We start from the raw sequence: 12,518 nt of genomic DNA on the forward strand, positions 1-12,518 counted from the left end.
TCCCGACGGAAAGAAATCTCTTCTTCACCTCCCTCAAGCAATCACCCAATACTCTCAACTATAAACCAACAGCAATTCTTTGCACAAAATTCCGGCCCCTAGATCCCATGGGATGAGATCCTTATATAGAGTTTTGGAGTGAAGATAAGTCAGCTTGATGTGTGACTTGTTGTCCTCTTCAACTCCAGTTGTTTTTCAGTCCTTGAGTCCACTCGGAGTTTCTACCTTCCACTTGGAGTTTTAGAAGCTCTTAACTCATCATTAGGCGAATCTTCTGATCCAAGTGTCATTTTGGAAGCTTCCTGGGCACTGGCACATTGAGAAAATATTCCTCCATATGTCAAAGTACGCCCAGCGCAGGTAGCCTTTGTTGCACTTGCTATGCAGCGCAGGTAAAACATAGAGCTTTTGACATTCAGCGCAGATGCTTAGTGGAGCAGCTGCTTTGATCCAAAATTGACCTGTTTTTGAGTGTTTTTCAGTGGAGAAGTGATCTGTAGTGCTATGGTTTGCTGACCTTGTTCCTCTAAGGGTAAGAACAACATGTTTAGGGACTTTGGATCCCTCAGATTATTGACATTTCATGCTCTATGTTGTAAGGCACAAAAATGTCTGTAACAGTTGCCCCCTAAAGTATGAGGTCGTTTATTGGGTGAAATGCTTTATTAGGAGGATCCAAAGTTCATTCAATCGTCGGGAGGTGACCTGTAACAAAATACAATACAATACATTATCTTTTCATACTTTCTTTTCATGATCTAGCTGATGCAGGAATTTCCCATGATCAGCTTTATAAATACATTTGCTGTACATAAACAAACGATCGTCTGATAATAGACTGATAATTCTCTGCTTTTAATTATCATCCTTTTAGTAGGATGATCATCTTCTGCACATGTCTATGTTTTTATCTCCTGAATATATATCGCAGCTCGGATGGATGAAACTAGATCCGGGTTCTTCAAACTTGTCCAACCTTCACTCTAGTACAAGTCGATCCATGTGAGAATTTCTTGAAGTCGAACATGGAAAGACATCGCTTGATTACCAGTCAATAATGTAAACTGTTAACAAGCGCGAGAGGAATCACCGATAATGATGATGACCCTCAAGGTACTGCAGCACAATTCACGTGGTGTGAATATAGGATCTGACGTCGAACACCACGCAAAGTCTCCCGGTCGAAGGTCATTAATGTATACCTATCGCCGGAAGTGAGAAACTTGCCATTGAGGCATGCAAGCTTCAAAGTACTGAGGGGGTGTTCCTAGATCAACTTCTTGGATAGTGAGCTGATGTCGACAAGAAGCGATCCGTCAAAGGAGGGCCTTAATGAATCCCACATCAGTGACACGGAACTGAGCTAGTGATGATGGTGAAAACGATCTGTGAAATATGATTCAGGGTGGCGGTCATGGAAGGATGAAAGATGATGTACGGTAGTGGATGGGACCCGGTTGACACTTTCTTAATGACATCTCTTGAACATATAACGACACTGATGTGATGGATCGGTAGCATTACCCCATGTATGGATGGTATGGCGAGACCATGGTGAAGGGACCGGTGAATGATAATAACCCAACCCGATATTTACGGAGGCAAAAGTGTCATGTTCAAGAGCGACTTGCTACCATTAAGCTTTGAGGTTCTCCCAATTTTTCCCCAGTCATTTCTGACCAGTACCTCTTTATTTTTTTCAAGCTTGAGGAGGATAACATATGCTTGTTCTATAACCTGCCCTTCGGGCAAGCCCATCGCTATGTTTTAACGAGCTTAACGATAGGGAAACTCGTTCTCGTCTAAAGACAAGTTTGTCGCTATCTAATATTTTTAACGAGCTCAGCGACAAAGACAACTCGGTCCTTTTCATCTTTAGAGAGTCTGAAAAGGGTACATAAAGTGGACTCCAGGGGTCCTTTTTCGTCATCTAATCCCTTAAGTCCGAAAAAGTATAAAACGATACAGAAGGGATGAATGTTCGATATCTTTATCGAGCCGAACTAGACAAGCGCTCGATCTTTTTGTGCAATAATCCCTCAGGTCCAAAAAAGATTAAAATCTAGAGGAGGGATAGCTCTTCCGGTCCTTTTAACGAGCTGGAAGGCCAAAACTCGGCAAACTTTTCATATTTTACGAGTCAGTGAAAAGAGCTCAAAGAAGACTCGTATTTTGAGGAACGAGTGATAAACAGGGATAGCAGCAGATTCCAGGTACAGGTTGGAATTTTCCAATCATGGCAGTGTCACAAGGATGGCTAAGTGGAATCACTCTTCGCAGCTGTTCCTCAAAATAGGTAAACAATCAAGTGGATGTGAATGATCAGCCAAATGAAAAGTGGAGGTGACGGTGCACAAACACGACCAAGGCTTTTATGGCTGATGAATTTACGGTCTCAAATGGTTATTTACTGGTTCATTTTTCTTAATGAGCTTGAACTCTGGGGGAAGCTTGCTCACATGTGCATTTATTTTTTAACGAGCATGAACTCTTGCTAAAACTGCTCGGTTTTGCGTTTATTTTTTTTAACGAGCATGAACTTTGCCAAAACTGCTCGTGTTTGTGTTTATTTTTTAACGAGCATGAACTTTGCCAAAACTGCTCGTTTTTACCAGTCATAAAGTAGGAAGGTCTCATGGAAGATTGCTATTTTTTAAAGAGCTTCATCTCCCTACGTATTGCTCCATATCCTCTCTTTGTGCAAGCTGGGTATCGGCCTATCCTACGGGTTAGAGGGGTTAGTCCTACCTAAAACTAAAAAGCTGCCCGTGCTTGCATTCCAAGAGGTTTGCATGCCCCCAGGTGTAAGTCTAATTTCAAGGTCGCCCCTACTTGTCCGTCGAAAACCCTCGTTTTCAATGGGTGAGGCTTACCTCTTTCAGGTTATCCAAAGATCGTTCTGCTAATCCTTTCAAACAGAAACTTTCTTCGGCGATGTCTATCATTAGGTTACACAAAGATGGTTACAATTTGTTGCAGCAATAGAATCTCTTTCTTTGGAGGCTGCCCTTACTTATCCTTTAAAACATTTGTTTTAATGGGTTAGGCTTGCCTTTTCCCAAAGATGGTTACTACTTGCTGCCGCAAATGGATCCCCTTCTTTGGCAGAGCCTACTTATTTAGACAACGGTGAATGACGACGCTTCCGCCACACACTTAACTTTAACAAAAGAATCTTTTTCCAGAACAACCCCATTCCTAACTGCCCCTTCCTCTGCATGAGAGCTCTTGCCGGCTCTTTTGTTTTACGAAGATGAAGGAGGGGACGGGGTACGTACTAGTCATATTCTCCCGCGGAAATTCTACTTTACACCCAAGGTTTTTTCTGCCTCCATAGCAGACCAGGACGCATGCCCCCTGGGTTTCGGCCCTACTTTCTCGAATCACTCGTACTCATCAGGAAGAAGAACCGGAGGTAGAGACCTTTCTTGATCGAATAGACCATTCAGGATAGGCATGTGACTATTTGCGATGCGTGATCTCGGAAGTGAAAGTTGGTCTACGAGCTTGACCATTCTTCCTTCGTATGGAAAACACATTATTCGAAAGAGTGAGGAGACTATTGCTTCCATGCAATATATGTAGTCTCGTCCAAGGAGTAGGTTATAATCCAAGGGTCCTTGGACGACCATCAAATTCATCTTGACAGCCTTCCCTTTCAAGGTAATAGGCACATTAGGTAGAATCCCTAATGGTCGACTGGTTCCTTTGTCAAAACCCGAGAGATTTCTTATCTTAGGCAAAAGCGCTAGGCAACCCAGTGCTTTCCAAGCAATAGAGGACAGGATACTCACAGATGCCCCTTCATCAATGATAGTTCCAGCCATCACCATTTTGTATATTTGGACTATAATTCTAAATGGGATACTGGCTGGTAACCGGGGTCTGCCTAGTTGGTTCCAATCAAAGGACACAACCAGGTTGCTTGGTGGTGGGACCGAATATACGGCCGGGTATGATCCTGACGATGCTCCTTCCTGCGATAAAGGAGTGGGCACATTGCCCTGATGTTCATCAGAATTGGTGTTGATGAAAAGAATCTAGACGGTGTCATCCTTACTCTCTTCGGTAGGGGTGTCAGCTGAAGATGAATCCTCAGTGACTGTGGTATTTGAAGATGAAGCTTTTGAAGGGAGAACCGGGTCAACTGCCGTTTCGACCTTTGGACTTTCGTCCGGTCCGGATTCAGTAGGTTCATTTTCAGTGACTGACACTTCAGCTGGCCCTATGAGCGGGGTAGCTGTATTTTCGACCAACGAAGGACTTGGCGCGAGTTTTTGATATCCAGGAGGAAGTAGCAACGGTGCAACCGGTTGATCTTCCAAAACTCTCTTTGTTTCGTCTAAAAAGGGACAACGGCGGAGGGTGTGATTGCCTTCACACAGTTCGCAGGGGAATCTCATTCCCCTTCGTCGTCTAGGACCTTCACTTTCGTTGATCGACGGTAAGCATTCCACCTGGTTGTCAGAGGTTGACGCTTCCGAACTGTGCAAACGAGGGGACCAGTCCCTTAGTATCCGGGGAATACTGGGACAATCGCGGTGGAGGTGGTCCTCTCTACATATGACACATGGCGATTTGGGCCCGGTCCGTGCTGTGTGTGGATTTTTGTTACATGCCTTTTGCTTGCCCCCAGCCGCCTTTGGCTCCTTCTGCTTCTTTTCTTTCTTCTTCTTTTCCTTCTTCTTTTCTATGGGAGCTCCGCTTTCGGTGGCTTGACCTTTTGAAGAAGAAGGATCGGAGGAAGGCTTATAAGAAGTGGAAGGCTGGAGAGTAGCTCTAGACTGGTCTAACTGTTGACTCGACTGTTCAGGAACCATGGTGGTCTGAACTACAGTGGTTGAGAATAGCCAAACTGGCAGGCCAATTGTCAGTCCTGGAAGCGACAATGTGGCCATGTGGGGCGCACCAACTTGTCCCCAAGAGGAGAAAGGGCTAGGGGTCCCATCATGTGGAATCCCTTGGTTGGTGTGTTCCATGTTCTCAACCTAAAGATCAACGTAGGAATAAGGGGTGATTATGTTCCGTTTAGAATGAATTTTATATGAGGACGCTTTAGACACAACTTGCTTTTTCACTTTTTAAGAGTCGAGAAAAAGCTAAAGATGACTCTAGTCTCCTTCGATGTATTAACAAGCCCGAAGTGACAAATGCTCGGATGGACTTTTTCAGTTATAGAGTTTGAAAAAGGCCAAAAGAAACTACTCTGGAGTTCTAGGCAGAGGGTGTGCCAAACCTTTCGCGAAACCACAAAATACGTTCTACGGTACGAGTGGTCGATCTTCGTGAATGCTGTGTTCACTGCATCGCAATCAGTAGGGCAGCCGACACGGCTTCCTATGGATAAAGGCTTTGTTCCTATAGGGGTCCCCCAATATACGCGACGGTACGCGGGGGCACAAGTCCGTATTAGTGCTATCGTCCCTCAGGAGGAATCACCCACCTTCGTAGAGATCGACAGTCACTATGTTTAACGACGCTGGTTCACGTCTCTACCTAGACCTCTACTGTGTTTCGTTATGTTTCAAAGCGTTGTTAGGTAAATTCAGTTCGTTTTAGGTTGATCTTGCTTAGCAGTTTGCCTTTATGGATCACCACGTGATGTATGATACAACTCCTAAATGCAGTCTAAGAATGATAAGCAAGCTTTTTCAATTCTTTCAACTTATGAAAATCTTAACTACTGAAGGAAAAGAAAGACATCATCTTTTCAAACAGATCATAGAGCACACACTGATGCACTTTCCTAAATCGACATGCAAACTGTCAAAATGCACATGCACAATGCAAGTATTTCTTTTCTTCTTTCTTAATGTTGATGTATTACAAAAAGAAAGCTGTTGTATAATTTCGAATTCAATTTCAAGCGAAAGCAAACAAGTTTTTGTCCAATAATCAAAAGAACACCTTAAGATTCACTCGTTTCAACACAAGAAATACTGAAATTCGAACCATATAACGAAAGCAAATGTTCAAGCAGCTATGAACAACAATAAACTAGCTCTTAGAATCACAATGACACTTTATCACAGGTCTAGATCCAAGAGGTCATAGCAAGACTAGTTCACTTTCGCTACGGGAAACTGTGAATGAAAGCAAGAAATACAATAAGAACAATCACGATTTCTTCATACAACTGAGGCGGAATGAAGGCAAAGAAAGGTAGTTTCAGCTGGGTATACAGGTTGACAACAGGCTGCAAAAACAATATTGAAAACTGGGCAACAGACAGTGGGGAATCCCAGTTGCACAAGGCAAAACTGGATCAGCGCAGGTGCTGCACTGTCAATCTGACATGCAGCGCAGGTAGCCCCTTCGGGACCTGCGTTGCAGCGCAGGTAGCCTTTGCTGCAGCTGCACTGAAGAGACAAGTCTCGTCTCTCTCAGATTCCGGGTCACAGTTTGCTCAAAAATCAATGGTTTTTGGCCAAATCAAAGGCTATCAGTCAAGTATACACTACAGGATGATTAAAGGAGGATGAACACTGTCACAAAGAGCTAAAAAGAGTCCTTGTGGATCAGCTCTTCAAATCATAAACATGCCCAGCACTGAGCTAGAGTAGCTGCCCTCTACTTTGCATTCGAAGGATTCGAATGCAGTTCGATTCGGTACTCCCTTTGTTTAGGAAATGAATAGCAAGAAACACAAGCTACCAACAAGACACGATCCCCAGTGGAGTCGCCAGTCTGTTGTGGGGAAAAGTATCCAACACGGAATGACCCTATCCCACTCTAAGGGTGATAGTTCCTTAGCAACAGCTGAAGCAAAGCTATCTAAAGTTACTTCTTTATGACATGTAAGAGATGAAAGGAAGAGATCCACTTACCGATGTCTTGCGCAAATGGTCGATCCAATCTCCTCTATTTGCCGCTCGCTCCCAGCTCCAAGTCTTCTCACGGGCCCAGCTACACGAGATCCTGCGAACAAGACAAGAAAAGGAAACTACAAGAAGCATGCATTCATAATTGATTCAAGGATTAGCATAAATCAAATACGCAAGTAAGACAATACACCATTGAAACACATGCGAATAGAAGAACCTCAAATGCTTTATTAATATAAGGAAGTAAGGTTCAGGCGGTGATACAACCGTGAGAGGTCCAATCCAGCATCACCTTCCCGACGGAAAGAAATCTCCTCTTCACCTCCCTCAAGCAATCACCCAATACTCTCAACTGTAAACCAACAACAATTCTTTGCACAAAATTCCGGCCCCAGGATCCCATGGGATGAGATCCTTATATAGAGTTTTGGAGTGAAGATAAGTCAGCTTGATGTGTGACTTGTTGTCCTCTTCAACTCCAGTTGTTCTTCAATCCTTGAGTCCACTCGGAGTTTCTACCTTCCACTTGGAGTTTTAGAAGCTCTTAACTCATCATTAGGCGAATCTTCTGATCCAAGTGTCATTTTGGAAGCTTCCTGGGCACTGGCACATTGAGAAAAGATTCCTCCATATGTCAAAGTACGCCCAGCGCAGGTAGCCTTTGTTGCACTTGCTATGCAGCGCAGGTACACCATAGAGCTTTTGACATTCAGCGCAGATGCTTAGTGGAGCAGCTGCTTTGATCCAAAATTGACCTGTTTTTGAGTGTTTTTCAGTGGAGAAGTGATCTGTAGTGCTATGGTTTGCTGACCTTGTTCCTCTAAGGGTAAGAACAACATGTTTAGGGACTTTGGATCCCTCAGATTATTGACATTTCATGCTCTATGCTGTAAGGCACAAAAATGTCTGTAACACCATGGCATTTTTCCTCCGCAAGCAGCTGAACTGTGGTTTAGAACTGCTACAAGTAGTTGCTGCCTAATTCTCCCTTGTCAGGATTTTGGTAATGGTTTTCATTTTTCGCATTCCCATCATTGTCTTCTTGATTGTGGTTCGCACACCCCTACTCCCGCTCATCGTCGCCTTCATTCCAGTTCTTCCACTGTAAATTTAGTCATGGCTTGCCTCAGGCACCACATGCACAGTAGGCGTGGAGGTTCGCGTGGAGGTTTTAACCACTCGCGAGCTTCTACCAGTTCCACTTCTAACTCCTCGGACTCAACTACTGAATTTCCCAACTCGCTCATTAACCCCACTCATAGCTACCCAAATACCAGAAGTGGTAGAGGTTGGAGGGACAATGCTATCCACACTATGGATCTCCCACTTCCTCCTCTTTCTGGCCCTCACAACACACAATTTCATTTTTGCAATTCACTAAACAGGCCTATAATCACTGCTACCATCACAATTTCTTTCAAGGAAGAGTCTGTGACGCAAGCTACTCTATCCAGTTGTGGGAACAAGAAGAACAGGGAAGAGATAGGTAGTTATGGGATCAGTAACAAGCAGTAAAGTGAAAGCAGTAAGGCTCTGCATGACAAAGATAAAGCTGGGGACGCTGGTAAGCGACAGGTGGATGCTGAAGGCACTGTAGATGATCCAACTATTCAAGGTCGTGGTGCATTTGAAGAGGATGACGATTGGTATCAGTTTGCCTGCTGGATTGAGGAAGAGCTAGCTCTAGAGGAACCACCAGCCTAACACGTGGCCTCATGTAAAGGTCTCCGGCTCCTAGGTGGATTCGTCTCACTTTTTATGGTTTTTGGTCTCTCACAAAGGTGTCCGGCTTCCAGGCAGATATGTTTCTATGATTCATGGTTTTTGGTTTGGATGTGTTTTGTCTTCATGCCAAGTGTCGTGAATTCTCTGGTTGACTCTCTGCCAGGTGGAAATGGCATACTGTTACTTGGTTATGTCCTTGTCTTTTTGGTTCAGGATTACGTTCCTCTTTGTTCATTTTGGAAAACCAAGGTCTACTTTGAAATAGTTATTCTGGTTCAATGGTTGGTTCCCCCATAACAAGGGCAGTCTTCAAAGCTGCTTGGACTGATTTCCCCTCTGTTGTGGCAGTCCAATACCAACAGTTGCATTTTGTGATGATGACTGGTGCTTAACATCTCTGAGATCAGGTTTCTCTATAACTTTTTTTGTATTATATTAATAGATCAGTACTACTTAGAAAAAAAAACCTATGTTTAACACAATTAACAATTAAAACACAAACATATCAATTTAAGATGATATTATCTAATTACAACTGAAAAATTGACTGTGACAGTGCGCCCTAAGTCAGCCAGCTTGTAGACAACTATTGTCTTGCGCCTATACCAAGGTTGTTATTTTACTTACCATTCACATTATCTTATATAAAGACAATGATTTGTTGGGCTCTTTGTTTTGTGGGAGTAGTCGACTAAGAAGAACGCGACAAGTTTTACTGACAAGATTTCTCAGACATCAATTCCTCTTCTGTCCCTTTCATATATGCTGATACGATTAGAGACAACTTGTCTATTGTTGCATTCAATACTACTACACGGAGGGGGACTTTAAGAAAAAATTTTAAGAGAAAAGAAATATTTTGTCTTCAAAATTTAATTATGAGGCGATAGTAAAAAAAGGTAAAGGTAAATGATTAGGGGTCTGTCTACTGGCATTCACTGAGTGGTTGGTTTACCATGGTTGTGAAGTGATATTCAACAAAGTAAAAGCATTCCTAAGACACATAGCCATGGGGCAGGTGAAGCAGATCAGGGTTCGTGTGAAGAACCTGTATAAGCTAGATGTGGAAGGTGCTACATTAAGCACTAAGGCGGAGAAAGTGAAGGTCACGATGTCAATGAACTTTGGCACAAAATAATTGGTCATCTGTATCATGGTACCTCGAATATTATAGAACAAATAACCACTCACCTCTCTAAAGGAGCACTTAAGCAATAGGATATATGCAAAGGATGTACATTACAAAAGTACATAAAATCCACATTCCATGATCAGGACAACAAAGCACATGCAGTCCTAGAAAGGATCCACTATGATGTTTATGGACCTTTCTCAACAACCTACATTATTAGACACAAATATTTTGTTGCTTTTATTGATGACTTCTCATAGAAGTGTTGGATCTTCTTCATGTGGAATAAAGATGAGAAATTCTCTGAGTTCGTAGAATTCAAGACACTAGTTGAAAACAAAGCTAGCAAGAAGGTGAAGGCTCTGTTGTAGAGGCTGCAACACCCTCCAAAATTTTGGCCTGCACTTAAATTTCAGAGCCTACTATGGGTATTGTGATCAATCATTCCTTAGTCACTTATTGGTAAGTTGATGATCTCAAGCTCCCCTTTTCGATCTTAAGAGTCGTTTATGCTTTTATCTTTACATAGAATGTGTCATCTTTGGGCATGGGGGTAATCGCTTGTCATGCAAAGGGAGGTTTTTTTTGCTTCAAGGGGAAATACTTATGAGAAGGAGACATGTTTAACACTCATTTCACTCACTGTTACACAAGTGTCACCTTTATCCTCCCAAAGTCTATAATCAAAGCCGCACTTGCTGTAAGCTGCCAAAAAGGTTGTTGGATTAAGTGAAGTATGTGTTATATGTTTTGGATGGTCTTTGTTGTATCAATAAGTTTTCAAGTGTGTGATCGTAGCGAAGTTTTATCACTATTCACAAAAGTTCCACTGATCCCACACTTAGCTAAATTTCGGAGTTTCCTTAGCAACCTAGCCTCATCCAACTTTCCTGAACTACACACTTCACATATGTAACCCTCAAGCTTTTTCGTTTCTTGTTCGAACTGTGCAATGCACAAAAATCCCAACCTCCCTTACCTTTCAAGAATGCGCAGTGGTTTCCTCCAATGTCCTTCCCTCAGCCGGAACCCATTGTCTCCAAAAACTGTGCAGTTTTGTCCCTTGACTACCTAGTCTGCCTTGCATCCTGAAATTGCATAGATGTGTCCTCCCAGGGCCTTGTCCCAAGTAGTGCCTTACATCTTAAAACTATGTAAATGTGTCCTCCCAAGGCCTCATCCCACAATAGTCACTGCCCGTTGAAACTACACAATTATGTCTCTCACGAGCCACGAAGAAAGATGACATGATAGATGACTATCAAGGAGTTGAGGAGAAAAATAAGTAGACCAAGAAACCCAAGGTATGATAGAATATTAGGACCGCATGAAGACTCCATCTGATGCATAACCCTTTCGAGGCTATGTATGGAAAACAAAGCACGTATTTTGAAATACACCTCTTAATGTAGTTTAAAAGTTTTCTTATCATTGTCGTATCATTCCATCTTCAATGACATTCATGGTTGCAGGAACTGAAAGTCATTCCATGTGTTTGATCTGTGTCTTGCTCCCTTTCACTTATTTATTACATAGCTTAGAAGATGAAGAGTATTACCACTTGTTTATTTAATCTACTAAGGTTGTGACCAACATGATCTTATGACTAACTAGGCACAATGCAAGGCATCCTAAGTGGGATGAAAGATGTTTGATGATATGTATGTAGTTAGTACACTCCTCTGCATTACTCCTTTGCATTAATCCTTTGTGGCCTTTATGACTTTATGACCTTAATTCCCATTCCATGTTCATCCATGTGGACGCACTTTATGATGTTCTACAACAACCTAATGTCCTTGTCAACTTCCTCTCATCTTTCTTGTCATGTTTTCAGAACTTGTGTACCCAACAAGAAATTTGGGAGATGAATGCCATCAAGGTAGAAAATCAATGGGGTTTCAAGTCATTTATTTAGGGTTCCCACTAGCATAGTCCCACCATATGATCCACCCAATCCCTAAATTGGGGTCTACTACTGTTTCAATTAATTATTACGTGATCATGGTGGGCCATAATTCCAAGTTAAATATTATGACTCTTCATATGATATTATTGGAGATACCTGAGGAGACATCTTTTTGGCTAAAGGGTTAAGGGAGGATTTTGACTTCAATATTGACCCATCAACCATATCCTCAACATATCTAACCAAAAATCAAGAAGACAACTAAGGTGAAGCATGGGCATCCTCTCTTGCCCACATTGTTCAACATATCAATCTATGAATGCCTCTACACTCCACCAACTATGCATCAATAAAATTTTGGGTTTCCCCACTGTCCTCCAAGATGGATACATGTTGTCCGTGCATTGTACCTTTGATTGCAGAGTGGCTAATAATCATAGTTTATCGTGGATGATTGTGATCGTACATAACATTCATGGTCCAATTCATTTTTTTGGTGCCCAATGTTGGTGAATCATTGTATTGCATCATGGTAGCATATATTGCCTTTTTTAAAGAAAAAATATATTGAAAATAAATTAAGTTATGTCTCATGCAAATGTTCAATATTATTGTGTTGTGAGAGCTTTGCATATTATATGTATCATATATCTATAATCACTTATTTGAAGCCTACTTTAAGAAATAAAGGAAGAGGTGCAAGCCCTTGCCATAAGAACTCCCACCAACTCCTCTTCTCGTAGAAAATTTTCAAACGTTAGCCCATAAATCAAACACATGCCCTTGTTTCTCTAGTTTGGAAACCCTTGGATGTTTTTGACAATGAACTCCTCCCAACCACTACTTTAACCATCTATTGAATGTCTTTGATTGGTATGTGTAAATTATTTTGATTGATTCCTGGAGAGGTGTGAAATCTAATTTTGCA

This window comes from Pinus tabuliformis, chromosome 1_2, assembly GCF_031772625.1.
Source record: "Pinus tabuliformis cultivar Carrire ecotype Pingquan chromosome 1_2, CPIR1, whole genome shotgun sequence".
Taxonomy (NCBI): Eukaryota; Viridiplantae; Streptophyta; class Pinopsida; order Pinales; family Pinaceae; genus Pinus; species Pinus tabuliformis.